Genomic DNA, 18,469 nt, shown 5'->3' with positions numbered 1-18,469 from the left:
TAAGTTCACAGCTGAGACTGTCAAGAGACTAGATTAAATAAAAGAGATTCAAACCATTGGAAATGTTTCAGTAAATTCTCCTTTGTTCTCTGCTAGCAGAGAAAAGAGGTAGGTATGTCAGATAAAAAAAATAAAAAATAAAACTTTTGCGAAGATGTCTGATCCTTTGGTGTTCACTGTAATAGGGATTCCATGGAAAAATAGAAATCCCTAATCTGATTGATAACTTCCTGTTGACCAGCAAAGAGAAGACATAATTTTCTGCAACCCACTTGTATACAAGATCATAAACGACTGTATATCCTGTAAAATTAAATCTGCCCCCTAAAGTACAGTATTTCTCATTAGGTACCAATGTCTTGTACTGTTTGGTTACAATACAATATCACAATTCAACAGCAGTTAATAACAAGCACAAGATATGAAAAATCTCAACCTGGGAGCTGGTGTTAAAGTAGTTGTAAACCTCAGAAATGAAATATGAACAAAGCACATCCTTCTATAGTGTGTACTTGTCTCAATTAAGAGCACTAAGTGTCACTTTTATTTGCTGCTTCGTTCTTCTGCTCTGCCTCTTCCTCTGCCTGAGTCACTTCTGACAAGTTTTCCTGGCAACAAAAGAAAAATGATGACAGAGGAGGGACTTCCAGCTGATTGACAGCCTGTTTCTGTATGGAGGGGGTTGTGTTCCTTCCCTCCAATCAGCTCTCAGAGCTCTCCTCACTGAGCTCTGCAGAGTGTAACTTCAACTCTCAACTCCCTTTTCTTCTGAACTCTCAGACAAGCTTTGTAATTTGGCACTTTGAACGGATGTAGAGAAGAGAATGTTGCAGAAAGACAGGTACAAAATAAGTAGGAGGATTTATTTAATCTCTATGTATCACCTGAGGCTTATGTAAGGGTTTACAACTACGTTAATGTTCACAGGGTCAGACCTACATATATTACCCTTGTAAATAGAAACTTGTAAAAATGTGGACACCAGTAGTTCTACGACCACATTTACACTGATTAGAACTCCATATACACAAAACCCCACTGGTGCTCTGGTACAACAGTTTTTACTATCCCTGCAGAATCCAAAGAATACTCTCAGCAGATCCAGATATGTTAGATTTGACCATCGGCTTCTGTTGGTAAAAATGCTAAATTCTTACCGCATTGCTAGAAGTATAATTATCACATCTTTGTTAAGAATAAAAAAGGGGCTGCTACATTCCAAAAAAATTAGATTGTGTCATATTTCCACCCCTGCGTTATTACTGTATTTATTGGCGTATAACACTCACTTTTTCACCATGAAAATCGGGTGCAAATAGCGTGTGCGTGTTATATGCCAATACAAAAATTTTATTTTTTTCTGAAACTTCCCTCTTAAAATGAATGTGTGTGTTATACATCTGTCCGTGTTATACGCCGATAAATACGGTACTTTCTAAAGGGCCAACAAAAAAAAGCATCAATTTGTGTGTTCACATAATGCATAATACACAGTGTGTTAGTTGAAGAAAATCATTATGGGATATGCTGACTTACATTACTAGCACAGGTTCAATGTGTCAACTCCTGCAGTAAACATTGACAATTCATTAATAGTACAGAGGGAAGAGGACTTAATGCATGCACTCTTTCCGGCACTCTTTAGGACAGGAAAGTAGATGTACTAATGAAACTACTTTTACCGACAGTGGATGGCAAAACTATTGGCTGTATTCTTTAGACATACAGACTCATCTTTATCTGGAAGATCCTATCATGAAAATAACAAAATAGCTAGAAATGTATTGATCCACCAAATGTCACTTAGTTCAAATTCACATGGGTGCTGAATGTCAAAAGCATTTATATACTTCCCTACTTTAGAACTTGAGAAATAGGGACACCTTAGGGAGATGAATAACTGTAGCACAGCTCTATCTTTCTGACCAATGAGAAAAAATCAGTCCCACGACCCAGGATTTTTTCAAAATTCTGGGACACTGCCGTGGAAATTGGGACAGCTGGGAAGTATGCCTGTATTGGCTATGCCATTGGAGCAACGTTTCACTCAGGTTCCAACCACTTGTCCAGTGGGAGGTATTGTGAAACAATGTATTAAATAGGGAGATCCAACCCTACCTAAGCCTGAAAGACTGAAATACTATTCAAAACGACTGTACTTCCATGGGTACTATACCAGTGGACTCAGAACACTTAATTTGAACTGTGTTTATGAGGCACAGTCACTCCTCCTATCTTGATATCTTAAGCATGGGTTGTGGGTTATGTAATCTGAACTTTTTTGTGGCTTCAATACATTCAATCTAATTAATAGTAAACACTGTAATAGTAATCGAAATAGAAGTATTTGGCATTTACAAAAGTTTGATTTGTGTGCAGAGCAGGTAGTGCATTTATGTCATAGTTTATAACATACTGGGAAAGGGTGCATTAATGGGGTCACCACCCCCCCCCCCCCACCCCCCAAGCAACATAGCTCTGAGTCAGCAGCAGGAGCATCTTCTCTGGGCACCCACTGTCACCTTTCGAAAATAATGTGGCCATGTGGTGCAATGCTTTCCATGCTCCAAGTAAAGAGATGTACATTTATTTTATTTTTTTAAAAGGTGAACTTTATCCTTTAAAATGTGCCCAGCTCAGGAAATATAGGCTCGTTAAAGACTAAGTTCACCTTTTCCCTCCATGTTGGACCAGTATTTGGAGCATAACATGTAACATGGTTCAATTATCCCCCCATGACAGCGTGCAGGGTTTCCTCTTCCCTGCAGCTAATATCACTTTTACACTTTATGTGGCCGTCAGGGCTTTGCTTGCACATCCATGTCATTCATTCATGGAAATCTGTGAGTGAACAAACTACAAGTTCTGTCTGCCACTGCAAAATACAGGCTTGTAGTTCTCAACAAACTTGTGTAGTAATGAATGCATTCATTCTCCACTGATACTCCAGCTGAAAGTCCATACAGAGGTAGGGGCAGAGGGCTGGAGGAAATGTTTGCAAGCTCCTGTAAAAAAACATAAAAAAAAATGAATGCACATGTTTTCCTACAGAAATATTTAAATTGATTAATTTTTTAAAGTTGGGGACTCTTTCAAGGACCTCATCCTTGTCAACAGAAGCGCTGAAGTGTCTAGTGCCTGTCAGAATAGAGGCACTGGCTCTTTTGGAGGGGGGACCCCAATGGTTCCAGAGACCTTACTCTCAAAGAATCTCCCCAATGCTGAAGATATGGGTTGGTGTCAGTTTATATGCCTAGTTTTTTTTGGGGGGGGGAAGGGGGACACAATGTTTTTTACAATTTTTCTTTTTTTTTTTTCTGAAAAAAAAATAACCCAAAAATGTAACCATAAAGGTGCTGAACAAGTTGTTACAAAATATAGGTTCAACACTCATCATAAGCAAAAAAAGGAAATCTACATTTTAAAAGCATTTTAAAATACACATTTCCCACTTAAAACTAGGAAATAGTTTGATTAATGTGTAAGGTGAAAAATTTGCATGTATATTTCGATGGGCAAATCTTGTTTGATGCTATTTTAATGGGATAATCTTGCTTGAAAATAGGTAAAACCACTGCGATAAATAAAAGGGAATGTAGAAAATTGAATGCTCTTTCAAAAAGAGGGCATATTTCTTGTTCACTTATAATACATCCCATAAACTTGTATTGTGAAAAGAAGTAGAGCATAACCATTATGAATCATTGCAAAGCAGAAAGCAGTACCATTATCTGTAGTTATGAGACAAGAAATGGAAAAGCGCCTTTATGATTTTTAAAACAGCTTACCTGTAAAATCCTTTTCTTTGATGTATATCAGGGGACACAGAGCCGTAGTACTTACTGCGTGGGTTATATCGGCGTATCGGGTGCTGGACACTGGCACGCCCCTTAACTTTCCCCATACAACCCCTCCCACTACTGGGAGTCCGCAGTTTTGTAGCCAAGTAATCAAAGTGTATGAGGAGAAGAAGGGAGGGACCCCTGTGTCCCCTGATGTACATCAAAGAAAAGGATTTTACAGGTAAGCTGTTTTAAAAATCCTATTTTCTTTTCTTACATCAGGGGACACAGAGCCGTAGTACTTACTACGTGGGATGTCCCATAGCAATGGCAACTGAGGGGCGGGGGGGGCACAACACAAAAGGAAGTCAGAGGACTTATACTGCAGCCTGCACTACGCTGCGCCCAAAGACAAATGTTGTGGCTTTACAGATCTGAGCCGCAGAGGCCTGATGATGCACCGCCCAGGAGGTACTGATCACCCTGGTAGAGTGTGCCTTAATATGAAAAGGAGGAAGCTTCCTCTTTAAACCATAAGCCTGCACAATGACTTGATGAATCCACTTAGCAATAGTGGATCTAGATGCTGCCTGTCCTCTCCTTGGACCATCCGGCAGAACAAACAAAATATCTGTCTTACGAACTTGAGCGGTCGCTCTTAAATACACTCTGACCGCCCTTACTACATCAAGGGAATGTAGTAACCTCTCTTCCCTAGATTGAGGCTCTGGGAAGAATGAAGGAAGAACAATATCTTAATTTAAGTGAAAACCCGTCACTACCTTTGGCAGGAATTCAAAATGAGGGCGTAAAACCGGATCAGATATGGCTCCTTACAAGATAGAGCCGCTAGTTCAGAAACTCTTCTGGTCGAGGAAATGGCAACCAGAAAGACTATCTTTCTGGTCAACAGAACCAAGGGAAATTCCCATAAAGGTTCAAAAGCCTGCTTTTGTAAAGCTGACAGAACCAAATTCAAATCCCAAGGATTTAGGGTATCTTGATCGGAGGACTGATCCGTGTTACTCCCTGCACAAAGCTACGCACTAAAGAGTGAGAAGCTAAAGGCCACTGAAAGAACACTGACAAGACCGAGATCTGGCCCTTGATGGTATTCAAGGCCAGATTCATCTCTAGTCCCATCTGTAGGAATTCACGGATTCTACCTATAACATATTTCCAACCCCTGGATCCGCACCAGGCAACATATGCCTTCCAGACTCTATAGTAAATTATCCTGGAAGCTAGCTTCCTGGCATTAATCAAGGTAGATATGACTGAAGGAGATAACCCACGACCCCTTAGGATGTGGGTCTCAATAGCCAAACCATCAAATTTAGCGTCCGTAAGGTAGGATGGAATACCGGACTCTGCGAAAGAAGGCCCGGCTGTAATGGCAGAGTCCAGGGAACTCCTACTGTCATCCTTATGATCTCGGTGAACCAAGGCCTTCTGGGCCACACTGGGGCCGCGAGAATCACCTCCTTTTGTTCCAGCCTGATCCTGCGAACAAGACATGGAAGTAGCAGAACTGGAGGAAATGCACAGATCAGAGAAAACTGATCCCATGGGAAGACTAATGCATCTGTTCTGCATGCTAGCAGATCCCTTGTCCTTGACACAAAGTTGTCAACCTTGTTGTTGAATCTTGGCGCGAACAGGTCCACATCCAGAGTACCCCATCTCTGACATATCGCAAGAAAGATGTCGGGGTGAAGAGACCACTCTCCTGGAAACAATTGTTGGTGGCTCAAGTAGTCCGCCTACCAATTCTCTATCCCAGGAATGATAACTGTCGATAGGCAAGGGACGTTGTGTTCTGCCCAAGACAAAACGTGATTCACCTCTCTCTGGGCTGCACGACTCCTCGTGCCCCCTTGGTGATTGATGTAAGCCACAGCCGTGGCATTGTTGGACTGAATCCTGACCGGGCAGCCTTTCAGTCTGACCGTCCAGGCTCTTAAAGCCAGACGGATTGACCAAATTTCCAAAATATTGATAGGCAAGGTCCTTTCCAACCTGGACCACTTTCCCTGGACAGAATCCTCTTCCAGGACCACTCCCCAGCCTAAAAGACTGCCATCCGTGGTTACTACCTTCCAAGTGGAAGGTATAAATGTCCTTCCCTTTTGACATCGGCCACCAATTCAGGCTCTGATGTACTTCGGAAGCAAGCTGAATCGGAAAATCTAAGCCCTGAACCTTTTTGTTCCAGGCTGACAGGATTGCGCTTTGTAGCAATCTTGAATGAAACTGTGCGTAAGGGACGGCTTCGAAGGAGGCCACCATCTTCCCCAATAATCTCATGCACAACCGAATGGAAGGATTTTTCTTTGCCTTGATGAGATGAATTAGTTCTACAATGGAACTGATTCTCTTTGGAGATAGAAATACCTTTCCCTGCCTGGTATCTATGTCCCAGGTATTGTACTCTCCTTGATGGCCTCAAGGAGGATTTTTCTAGGTTGAGAACCCAGCCTAGAGATTTCAGGTATTTTACCGTTGTTACTAGACCGTGGTCTAACCCAGAAACTGAATGATCTACTAAGAGTAGATCATCCAAATAGACTAGGACCATTATGCCCTGAGCCCTTAATCTGGCTAAAGCAGGAGCCAGAATATTTTAGAATACTCGAGGAGCTGTGGCTAGACTGAATGGCAGGGCCACAAACGGAAAGTGACGGTTTTCTACTTCGAATCGTAGAAACCTCTGGTGAGCGGGAAATATTGGCACATGAAGATAGGCATCCTTGATATCGATTGAAGCCAAAAATTCTCCTCCTTGTAGTATGGCTACTACCGACCAAATTGACTCCATGCAGAAGGATCGAATGTTCAAGTGACGATTTAGATTTCTGAGATCTAAGTTAGGGCTTACTTCCCCGTTTGGTTTCGGGACCGTGAAGAGGTTTGAATAAAAACCTGTACCCTGTTCCTGTAAGGGAACCTCTTATATGACTGCCTTGATTAGCAGATGGTCCAGTGCTAGAAGGAGAGCCTTCTTCTTTTCTGGGTCCTTGGGAACCCTGGCCTTAGAAACCGAGGAGACGGCAAAACTCGGAACTCTAGTTTTGTAGCCTAGAGACACTGCAGAAGCCACTCATTTGTCCTGACATTGCTCCTGCCAGATCTTTGAAAATTGCAGGAGCCTTCCCCCCACCCAAGCGAGTGGGGGCGCCTCTTTATAAGGAGGCTTTAGTACTCTGCTTGGTGGGCTTCTTTCCCCAAGATCTTTTCTGACCTTGGTGCTGTCCCTGGGGCTTCCCCCTTGAACCTGAAGGCTGAGGCCGTCGAGACTGCCAAGAGGCTGATGTCCCTGATACAGGAGAAGAGGCCCGCTTAAATGAGAAATGTCTAAATTTCATCTTTACTGGCAACAGAGAGCTTTTGCCATTGGAAATCTTTTGTACGTATTTATCCAAATCTTCTCCAAATAGCCGTTCACCATGAAAAGGGAAACTGGCTAGGAGCTTCTTACACGGTGCTTCTGCTGACCAACTCTTAAGCCAAAGAACTCTGCAAGAATGCACTAGTCCCAACATCAGACATGAAATCTGAATGGATGCATCTCTCATAGCATCTACTGTGAAACACAGTGCGTCTGCTAAATCAGTGTACTGCTGAACCTGTTCAACAGGTAAAAATGTAAGCATCTCCTCAAATTCTTCCTTAATGGCCTGGGATTCACCCACTGCAGCCAGAACCGGCGGCACTGCTGAACCTGCTAAAGCCATCTGGTTCTTAGAAAGGTGCTCCAGCTTCTTATCTGCTGAGTCCTTCAACATGAGTGCATTATCAACTGGACATGCGAGGTTCTTATTTACAGAGTTAATTGCAGCATCCTCTTCCATAGGATACAGTTTGGAAAATCTATTAGGAGGATAAAACTGCTTATCCGGATGCTCCCACTCTGCGTACATGAGCTTTCTTAGCACTTGTACACACGGTCGGACATTTCGACAACAAAATCCGACTGATTTTTTCAGACGGATTTCGTCTGAAACTGGTGTTCCATGCACACAGTTGGACAAAGTTGTCGGAAAATCCGATCGTTCGGAACGTGATGACGTTTGTACGTTACGATGGGACTATGTTCAGGATAGTAGCCAATAGCTTTGGTCTCGTAATTTGACCTGAGCATGCGTAGCACTTTGTCCGATCGGAATTCTCTACAAACGATCGGACAAAGTCCTGTCGGATCATGTTGTCAGAAAATTTTATATCCAGCTCTCAAACTTTGTTGGTCAGACATTCCGACGGAAAAAGTCAGATGGAGCCCACACATGGTCGGATTATCTGACAACACGGTCCGATCAGACATTTTCCGTCTGAATTTCCGACCGTGTGTACAAGGGCTTAGCCACGCATGGATGGGAAAGGCATCCCCAGTCGGAGGAGATTTTAATGATCCTAACTGCAGGTAGCAAAAAACTTGAACAAACCAACTTAGTGAGAGCGTGCAAAAGCAAGCTCTCTTGCGGTGATACTCCTTCCGTGTTAAGGTCCTCAGAAGAGGATAAGCCAGTATCTTCCATATCTCTAGGAAGATCTGCCTGATCCCCGGCTTCCTGAACCTCCAGAGGAGGATCTTGAGCACTTGAAGAGGGTCTACTGCGTTTAACCCCGCTCTGAAGGAAAAAAAATCGCATCAAGCTTTTTCTCTAAGCCAGCTATAGTAGAGGACAACACTTCACATGTGATGAGATAAACTCTATTGATTGAGATGTGATGTTCCCAAGTGGAGACTGATTAATCACTAAAACGCTTTTGTCTTCTCATGAGAGTGAGAGGCAATTAGGTCTGGTGAGTGCATTTTCAAAAAGGAGAAGGGCTCACTTGATCACTTTGGTGGTGGATTTGGGGTGCATTGACATTCCTGCAAATACTCACACAAATACTCAGAGGCATTCCCTGTGAAGATTTTATGTTGAATATTGTATATTATAATATTTTTTTTGTTCATACTGATGACACTTTATTAATTTGATTTTACACTGTTCATATTTGGTGTTATGCACTACTGTGAATTAAGTAATAGTTTGGACGTTGATGTTAATATCATATTTTTTGGTAGGCATTAAATAATGAAGCAGCAGCACGTATTTCAATATTAGCATACGGGATCACATGGATTCAGCACAGTGAAATATATCTATATTAGTTAACAAATATGGCTGCTCCCATGTACATATAATTAAAACTATTAAAAAAAAGTTTTTACAACATACATAAATGTTACATCAGTTTGGTCTCTTGCACATGCAAAACTACAACACTGTACGTTACTTTTAAAAAGCAATATGATGTATGTGTCATGAGATATACATATTATAATTCACATTGTACACATTGTGTACAAAGCAACAAGCTAATTATTAAATACTCTGCTTATTGCTGCTGTGCAGAATTATTGCCAGTGGAAGCAGCAGTCTAATTGATTAGGATCCTGCACATGAACAGCTATGCTTTGTGTCAATCTGTGTTTTTTCTAAGTACCATATGCTGCCCTGTGATGTCACTGCCCATTCCAATGTTGTGCTGTTCTGGAAAACCTGTTCCAATGAATGTTTTGGGATGGTGCCCAGAATTCTCACGGTAATGCCTCTGGCATACTGGTATAGAAGGGAATTGCAGTATATGAAAGAATTGCTGCTCCTTATGCCTTAAATCACAAGGAGCAGCAACATTGGTACAGTCAAACATTGACAATTCTAGAAGCACAAGACCATTTACTTCATACCCGGAGAGCACAATGTCAGTAGCTGCTTGCATTCTCCAAAAAATTACAGCTACAACTTGAATGCTGGTTGTTGTAGGTGAAAGTTCCCCTATGCCTTTTAGTTCACACATGAATTTATTCAGTTGTAGCCACTACATTTACAACGCATTACAGTGGTCAAAAGTTAAATCATTAATTACTTTGAGGAGAGGTGGGTTAGAGAGGGGGAGTGGAGGACGGAAAGTGCAAAAGGACAATGGTCAAACAGTAGAGTATACTGTACTCCTGAGCAGGATTGTAGCTGAATATTAGTGGGGCCATAATGCACTAATGTTGGGCTTTTAATAAAGTTAAAGACAGAGTGGATTGTGGGGGTCTCTCAGGGCATAGCATAGCTAGCCCTCTCTGATTAGTATCGGGTCAATGCCATAAAAGTCAGACTAGGCCAGTGTTCAAGAAGGGTGGTCTTCATCGGGCCATACATAGTTAGTCAGGTTGAAAAAAAAGCACACAAATCCATCTAGTTCAACCTTTAAAATGGAAAAAGAACAAAATAAAAATCCCATATACACAATCCTATACCCACAGTTGATCCAGAGGAAGGCAAAAAAAACCAGCAAAGCATGATCCAAATTGCTCCAGCAGGAACAAATCCCTTCCTTATCCCCCAAGAGGCAATCAGATATTCAGATATATCATATATAAAGAGCCGAGCGTGGGGGGAAGAGCGGAAGTACATTGCACTGAGTCCGGCAGTACAGCGGTGATCAAATGAATGCCTGCGCGAGTCGAGCATTCATTAATTTGACAGACTGTCACTAAAACCAGCTCACTGACCCATCGACCCACCGGGAAACTCCTGGTAGTCCCTATGGCCAGTACATGCCTGCCATCACCTGTGAGTAATCCATTAAATACCACACCTGAGCGGTATCCTGTTCTTTAGTTTCATAATCCCCATATAACAGCACAAAGACTTGGAGAGTCAGCATTCTTAGCCAATGGTGGCCCTATTACTTAGCACAACTATGCTAGTCTAAGGCCTCATGCATAGATGCTTAGCAACTCCTGTTTGCTGAGGTGTAGCATCTCAAGTGCTTTCAGACACTTGGGGAGCCAAGCGTGACACCTACAGCCACCAATACAAGTGAATGGTGTTAAGCAGCTGTGCTCCGGTTCAGTGTCTGCATCACCATTTACCCACGCATGCACATACGGTGCTTCACCCTGAATGTGCAGTTTTCCTGTTTGGGGAGAAGCACCATACATGCATGTGTGGGTAAATGCCAATGCAGAAGCCATCAGCATTTACCTGAGCATGATTGTGCACAGCCATTCTCTTGTGTTGGTGGCTGTCCGCGGCATGTGCAGCTCTCGAGTACAGGAAAGCACTGGAAATTTTACTCTTCAGCACACAGGAGCTGCTATGTGTCTGTGTGCATGAGGCCCAAGACAGAGAATGTACTTACAGAAAACATGCTTACAGGTGAGGAGAGCACAGGGATAATCTCATCAGTCTGCTGCTGCTCCTTCACTGTCCAGTCATACATGGGATATGTACTAAGAGGGGCTGCTTTGCTTAACTGCCATATGGTCAGCAGATTTAGACTCCGGCTCTGCTGTCTGCCAAGAGTATCTTCATAATAGGACTAGCTGAATTTAACTTCCAAATCCTTTTGCAGGTAAAGGAAGTTGCATACCGTACATGTATTTATAACTGTGTATTTAGCTATTTGCCTGGAGTTTAGCTTTATAAAACCCTAGACAGAAAAAGATTAGAAAAGAACATTACTCTAAACACCCTACAACCCCCCATAAATATACATTCTCAGTAAAAGAACTTTTCAAACATACTGTTTGTTTTAAAAAAAAAAATCAGATTATGCATTTAAAAATACAGAACAAATAGTAGAAGAGCTTAGCTCTGTTTTTTTTACCCCCTAAAGGCTCAAAATAATTAAAAAATAATGTATATCTGGAACGTGTTAGAGCCTATTAATTACATTTTGTTTTTGTATAATAACATAAAAGAGACTTACTTGGCACAAAAACTGTTTGGTATACATTAACAATATGTGCACATGCATTTTATTTTTACTGACTGCCAGGTCTTTTATTCAGCGGGAACATGAGGGAACGCAGTTCCGGCACCTCTAGCAAGGTATGCATGTAATTGCAAGGAGTGTTGCAGGGTCTATTGATGCTAGCTGCTGGGGAATCTATTGTCACTGGTGGGGATCTATTTTTGTGTGGCGATCCATTGTTGCTGGGAAGGTCTATTGTTGCTGGTGGGGGGGTCTTGTGTTCCGAGGGGGGGGGTCAATTGTTGGTGGGAAGGCGGTACTGTTGAGGGAGAGGTCTATTGTTGATGGTTCCTGGAGAGTCTATTGAAGCTGGCTGCTGGGAGATCTGCTGTTGCTGCTGGGGTGGAATTTTGTTGTGCGGGTGGGGGGGGGGGGGGGTCAATTGTTGCTGGGGTGAGTTTATTGTTGTGTGGGAGATATTTGTTGCTGGGTGGGGTCTATTTTTTGTGTGGGAGAGGGGGCTAATGTTGCTGGGGTGGAGTCTATTGGGGTCTATTGTTACTCATTGGAGGGGATCTATTTTACTGTCTTATTATAATTAACAAATTCCATGCAAATCACTTAGTATCACAAAATGATACTTGGTTAAGTATTCTCTAAAAATGGGCAATGCTGGTAGGTGGAACCAAGGGACAGTGCTCAGAATTGGGTAGGGAGGAGAAACAAAGAGTTCCTACACCTATTCTCTGAGAAAAAAAAGCCATGCTGACTGCATTTGGACACTAGGGTCATCAGTCAGGAATAAAATGAGATGGGAGTTTATCCAGCGTTTCTAAATTTTCCACACAGTGAAAATAAACCATAGTAGTGAAAAATACTGAGAAGAATGCACACACACTTTATTATGTCCCATACAGTTACAATGTTGGCTGTGCCGGGTGCTGCATTGGGGCCACTGCCATTTAACCACCTAACATCTACCCACCATACATATACTGCGGCAGAGTGGGCTCTCTGTGCCAGATCACGTACCTAATATTATTAAAATGATTATTATACAGGATTTATATAGCGTCAACAGTTTGAGCAGAGCTTTACAACAGTAGGGCAGACAGTACAGTTACAATACAAATCCATACAGAAGAGATCAGAGGGCCCTGCTCGTTAGAGCTTACAATCTAGAAGGGAGGGTGAATTGGAACAAAAGCTAATAACTGTGGGGGGTGAGCTGATGGAGAAAATGAAAATAAAGTTGTTAGGTGTGGGTAAGACGGGCTTCTCTGAAGAGAAGGGTTTTCAAGGAATGTCTAAAAGCTAATAGAGTAGGAGATAATCGGACAGATTGGGGTAAGGTGTTCCATAGGATTGGAGAGGCTCTGTAAAAGCCCTGGAGGCGAGCATGGGAGGAGGTGAGGAGCGATCTAGAGATTAGTATATAATCTGACATTTCTGGGGAACACGTGTGTGCCGCCAGCGACCCGCTCCCCTTGTGATTCTACACAGTGGAAGCCCAGCAGCAAGTAATGCGGAATAGATATCCGCCAGCGCCTGCCAATTAGACAGGGCACAAGCAGAATGATAATTAATCTATGTAAACAAGGCAGATTGTTGTTCTGTCAGAATGGAAGGCCCTGATCCTGTTTTTCTGCTAAGCAGGAACGTGGATCTTTGCCTTCCCCTTGTCAAAGCACCTCCCACACAGTGAGTAAGCACATCTTAGGCACACATTTAACCCTTTGATTGCCCCTGATGTTAACCCCTTGCCAGCCATGGTAATTAATTAATTAGTACTGTGACAGTGCATATTTTTAACACTGTATTAGTGTCACTGGTCCCCAAAAAGTGTCAGTTAGGTGTCCAATTTGTCTGCCCCAATATCACAATCCCGCTATAAGTCGCTATTCGCCGCCGTTGCTAGTTAAAAAAAAAAATTTAAATATCAAATAGTTTATAGACACTATAACTTTTGCTCAAACCAATCAATACCCTTATTGGGATTCATTTTTATTTTTTATTTTTTACCAAAAATATGTAGCAGAATACATATTGGCCTAAATTGATGAAGAAATTCGATTTTTTTCCATCTTTTTTATTGGGTTATATTTTATACCAAAAAGTAATAAATATATATTTTTTTGAAATTGTCAGTATTTTTTTGTTTATAGTGCAAAAAATAAAAAGCGCACAGATGATCAAATACAACCAAAAGAAATCTCTATTTGTGGGGAAAAGGGACATCACTTTTATTTGGGTACAGCGCTGAATGACCGCACAATTGTCAGTTAAAATATTTTAGTGCTGTAACGCAAAAAATGGCCTGGTCATTAAAGGGGGGGGTAAACCTTCCAGGGCTTGAGTTGGTAATAAACTGCATTATATTAATTTTAGACCACACAAAAATCAGGCTTGTAACTTCTGATGTTTAAATTTGTAGGTTAAAAGAAAATAAACAAAGTCCAGTGACCACCACTGTATGTCATGCTGCTCCTGTCCAATAATAATGGCACTGATGATCGGCTGATGGGAATGGCTGTGCACGGGGTTAATGATTCAGTGTATCTTCTGAAGTGCAGTGAATGGTGTTCATGTACAGTATATACAGCTCAGAGTGCCATTAGCCTCAATACATACACACATAATCCATGTGTAGGACATCAGCGCCATCTAGTGTTCATATTGGGTGCATGCAGCATTGCAGTAAGATTTCCGGATTCCTATACGAATGACAGGAGTACCGACTGCAACCAGTGACCCGGAAATAGTGACTCTTATACGATTATTCTCCCAGTACTACGTGACATTCTCCTCCCACGGCTTCTCTATAGTATTCTATACAGTATGTGGGTGTACGAGATCCCCACACTGATTTACGAGCGCACATTCCCAGCTTTGTGCCTCATTGTTTGTATCGTGAAGCTACTGACGTCACCAAACCGGAAATCCACAAACAGTAAACAATCCGTATTATAAACACGCATTCTTTCTCTCTGCTGGAGCGCGGGCGCCCTCTGCTGGAACATTGAGTCATGACACGTACTAAGCACATTCCTAGAAAACCATGAGATCTCAGGACTCTTCGTTGGGGATCAGTGAGCTCCATGATTGGACTAGAAGAAAAGGTTTGTGTTGTGTGTAAAGGTTAACCACTCGCATCCCAGGGATTTTTTTCCATAAATCCCCTTGAGTCCCAGAGTGCCTTTTTGTTTCTCAATGTCTCGGTTCTACACATTATTATTATACACGATTTATATAGCGCCAACAGTTTACACTTCGCTTTACAATGTAGAGGGGGTACAACACAATTACAGTACAGTTCAATACAGAAGGGACAGGAGGGCCCTGCGCGTAGAGCTTACACTCTAAAAGTAGGGGGCAGTGGTAAAAAAGGTATTAGATGCAGGGAATGATTTGATGGGGGTGGCTCGGGGACAGTTGTTAGCCCTTGTACACACGGTCGGAGATTCCGACGGAATGTGTCCGATCGGAGCGTTTTTTCGGATATTCCGACTGTGTGTGGTCTGCATCGGACTGTTTCCGTCGGAATATCCGTCGGACCAAATTTTCCAACTTGCCGGAATTATTTTACGACAAAATGCTCCGATCGGACATACTCCGATCATGTGTAGAGAATTCCGATCGGTCAAAGTGCCACGCATGCTCAGATCAAATTCCTACATCAAAGCTATTAGCTACTAGCCTGAACATAGTATTAGCTACTAGCCTGCATACTCGTAACGAAATAACGTCATCACGTTCTGAACGATCGGACATTCCGACAACTTCATCCAACCGTGTGTATACAACAGTTTCGGACAAAATCCGACAGACAAAATCCAACGGATTTGGTTGTCGGAATCTCCGACCGTGTGTACAAGGGCTTAGGTGGGGGTGGGATAGGCTTCCCTGAATAAGTGGGGTTTTCAGGGATCTCTTAAAAGGTGGACAGGTTAGGGGCTGCAAATTAAACCTCTTAGTGTTTGTCGTCTACCCTCATAGATCACGTATCATTTTTTATTTTAATTTTTTTTGCAGGACAGACTGGGCTTTGTTTTGGTGGCAGATATGTATATTTTTAATTATTTTTTTTAATTAGGAATGAATAATAAAATTAGAAAAAAATATATATTTTCCAATAATTTCCCTTTTAGATAATTTGTACACCCCCATGTATTTACCCAAAACATTATCAACAAAGTCTGCCAATTATAGTGAGATCACTCACATTAGCATACCTCCCAACTTTTTGAGATGGGAATGATGGACACCTATAAGCAAATGTATGTAGGCATAGGTCACACCCCCATAAAGGAGAATTATACAAAAAAAGGGTTTGTTATACCCAAAAGTGCTGTTTTACCACTACTATTCCTTTAACCACTTCCCGACTGGCGCACTATGATGTACGTCGGCAGAATTGCACGGGCAGACAAATTGGCATACAGGTACGTCTATTTGTATTTGCTGCCCTGGCGGCACGCGTGCCAGTCGGGACCCCCGTGAGTCCGGTCGCGGGTCCCACAGACTCGATCGCCGTGGGGATACCCGTGATCGTCTCATGGGGAGGCTCAATCAATAATCGCTTATTGCAAATTTTTACTAAAAATATGTAGAAGAATACGTATCGGCCTAAACCGAGGAAAAACATTTTTTTTATATATTTTTGGGGGATATTTATTATAGCAAAAAGTAAAAAATAATGTGTTTTTTTCAAAATTGCCACTCTATTTGTGTTTATAGCGCAAAAAATAAAAACCACAGGGATGATCAAATACCACCAAAAGAAAGCTCTATTTGTGGGAAAAAAAGGACGTCAATTTTGTTTGGGAGCCACGTCGCACGACCGCGCAATTGTCAGTTAAAGCGACGCTGTGCCAAATCGCAAAAAGTGGTCTGGTCTTGAGCCAGCAAAATGGTCCGGTCTGAAAGTCTGAAACTGTTTTTTTTTAATTATTATTATTATTATTTACAAATGCAGCAATTTAGAAATTTGGTGAAAGGTTTAGCACTGGGAAACACTTTTTGAAAGATAAAAAGGGCATTGTATATATAACTATATAGATCAGACCAAAATGAAGGAGAAATGAGGAGGAAAGAGGGATCGAGGGACATTGTTCCAAATCAGCAACAGTTTGGAGCTTTGCATTAGTGCAACTTTTAGGCTACCTACAAACGGTTGCACACAGACAGCCGCCAGCAAAAATATGTGGATGTTTTCTGGCAGTTCTACACACTACGTGTAAATAGCCGTGGCTTTCAGATTTTACTCAGTACAAATCAATGGCCGCACTACCGCTATTTGCATGTAACCGCGCATATGAGCCGTTATGTGCAAATAGAGCATCCAACTGACCCTGGACTCAGACAGTGTGCATCTACTGATGGCATTTCTGGGGAGATCACACAGAGGCCATAACACAGAGTGTAGCTGTGTCCAGAGGTGGCATGCCGCTGTATCTGAACGCAGCAAACTATCCACCCCTGGCCACCCATGTGAATAGAACATAGAAGAATAGAAAAGCTCAAACTGAAGGTATGCCTTTGCACTTTAGGAGATTCCCCTTCTAGCACTTCATTGTAAGTCAGGTTCACACCGCTTCAACATGCTCCAAATGATTTTGATCTGACTTAAAGTGGGGTGCCCCTAAAAAAATAAAAGTCGGCAGCTACAAATACTGCAGCTGCTGACTTTTAATAATCGGACACTTACCTGTCCCAGGGTCCAGCGATGCGGGGGAAGCCCCCCCTCGTTCCCCGCTCCGCTCGCGGCACCATCATTCGTACTGTGGGCACCCGGCTGTGGCTTCACAGCCGGGAACCCACTGTGCATGCGCGAGCGGCGCAGGGCGCCGTGATACGCCACACAGTCATCTAAGACACGTGACAGGTCCCAGATGACTGTGCGGCGCGAGGGGAAGTGATGTCACCAGCCCGGGCAAGGAAGAAGGCAGACTACGAGGGACCCCCTAGCAACAGGTATTTAGAGGTGAGTAAAAAAAAAATTTTTCCAATTATTTTTTATTTATTTTTTTAAAGAATTTTAAGCACTTTTTTATTTTTTGGTGGCAACACCAATTTAATGTGACTTTTTTACACTCTATGGCATTGATTTTGTATCAAAGTTGGACCAAAGTGGTACAAGAACCTTTTCTAAAGTTGGGTCGACTTGTGTTGGATCAGTTAAGATGGCTCTCATAGAGAAACATTTAATTTGACATGTCATGCGACTTGTAATCTCACAAGTCGGATCCCTTGTCACACCAGTGTGAACTGGGCCTTAGTCAGGCTGACTAGGACACAAATAAGTGCAAATGGCAAAGTCTCTCCTTATGTGTGTAAATGTCTGTACAAGGACCTTAATGGCAGGATCACCAGGCAATACTTTAATGAATGTGTATCGTGGAAAGTCCGCACTACCCCCCAAAATAGTGAGAAAATATAAATATATGAAAAAATTTGATGACTAATTATATGTGATAGTGCTGCAATCTACATAAAACCAGAATATTCAGTTTATACATGTGTGTAAAGATAGAAATAGATGCGCAACTAATTGGTGCAAAATGCATATAATCTAAGCTACACCCGTGCTAGGAAACAATAAGTGCACTGTTGAGTGAACACATGTGCCGCTAAATGCACAATGAAACAAATTGGCTAATTAGCATAAACACAGATGTGGATTGTGACAAAGAATCAAAACAAAAAAATGATACACAAATAAATCAGCACACATAAACCGTTCTACTCATAGACATGCACAAAAAGTCCAAACAGGTGCAATACAAGTCCATTGACAATAATTCTTTGACAGGACTCCAACACAGGTGCTTTCTTCACAATAAAAATCCCCAAATAGCAGCGATGGAATAATAAAGGCCAAAGGAGGCCTCCTTTCCCTGTGGAAGCCTTATATGGAGAAATTCAGCGTGGGGTGGAGCTAGTAC

General features: G+C 42.1%; 1 protein-coding gene across 5 annotated transcripts in view; it reads right to left on the bottom strand.

Annotated features, from left to right (window-relative positions):
* FGF13 (fibroblast growth factor 13) overlaps nt 1-18,469 on the bottom strand; it is a 563,100-nt gene that overhangs the window by 171,796 nt on the left and 372,835 nt on the right. The gene's annotated exons all lie outside the window — the stretch shown is intronic.

The sequence above is a fragment of the Lithobates pipiens genome, unplaced genomic scaffold (genome assembly GCF_037356315.1).
Source record: "Lithobates pipiens isolate NorthernLeopardFrog02 unplaced genomic scaffold, aLitPip1_a1.2 Scaffold_1, whole genome shotgun sequence".
In the NCBI taxonomy this organism is placed as follows: domain Eukaryota; kingdom Metazoa; phylum Chordata; class Amphibia; order Anura; family Ranidae; genus Lithobates; species Lithobates pipiens.
This window is presented reverse-complemented; position numbering and strand designations above follow the sequence as displayed.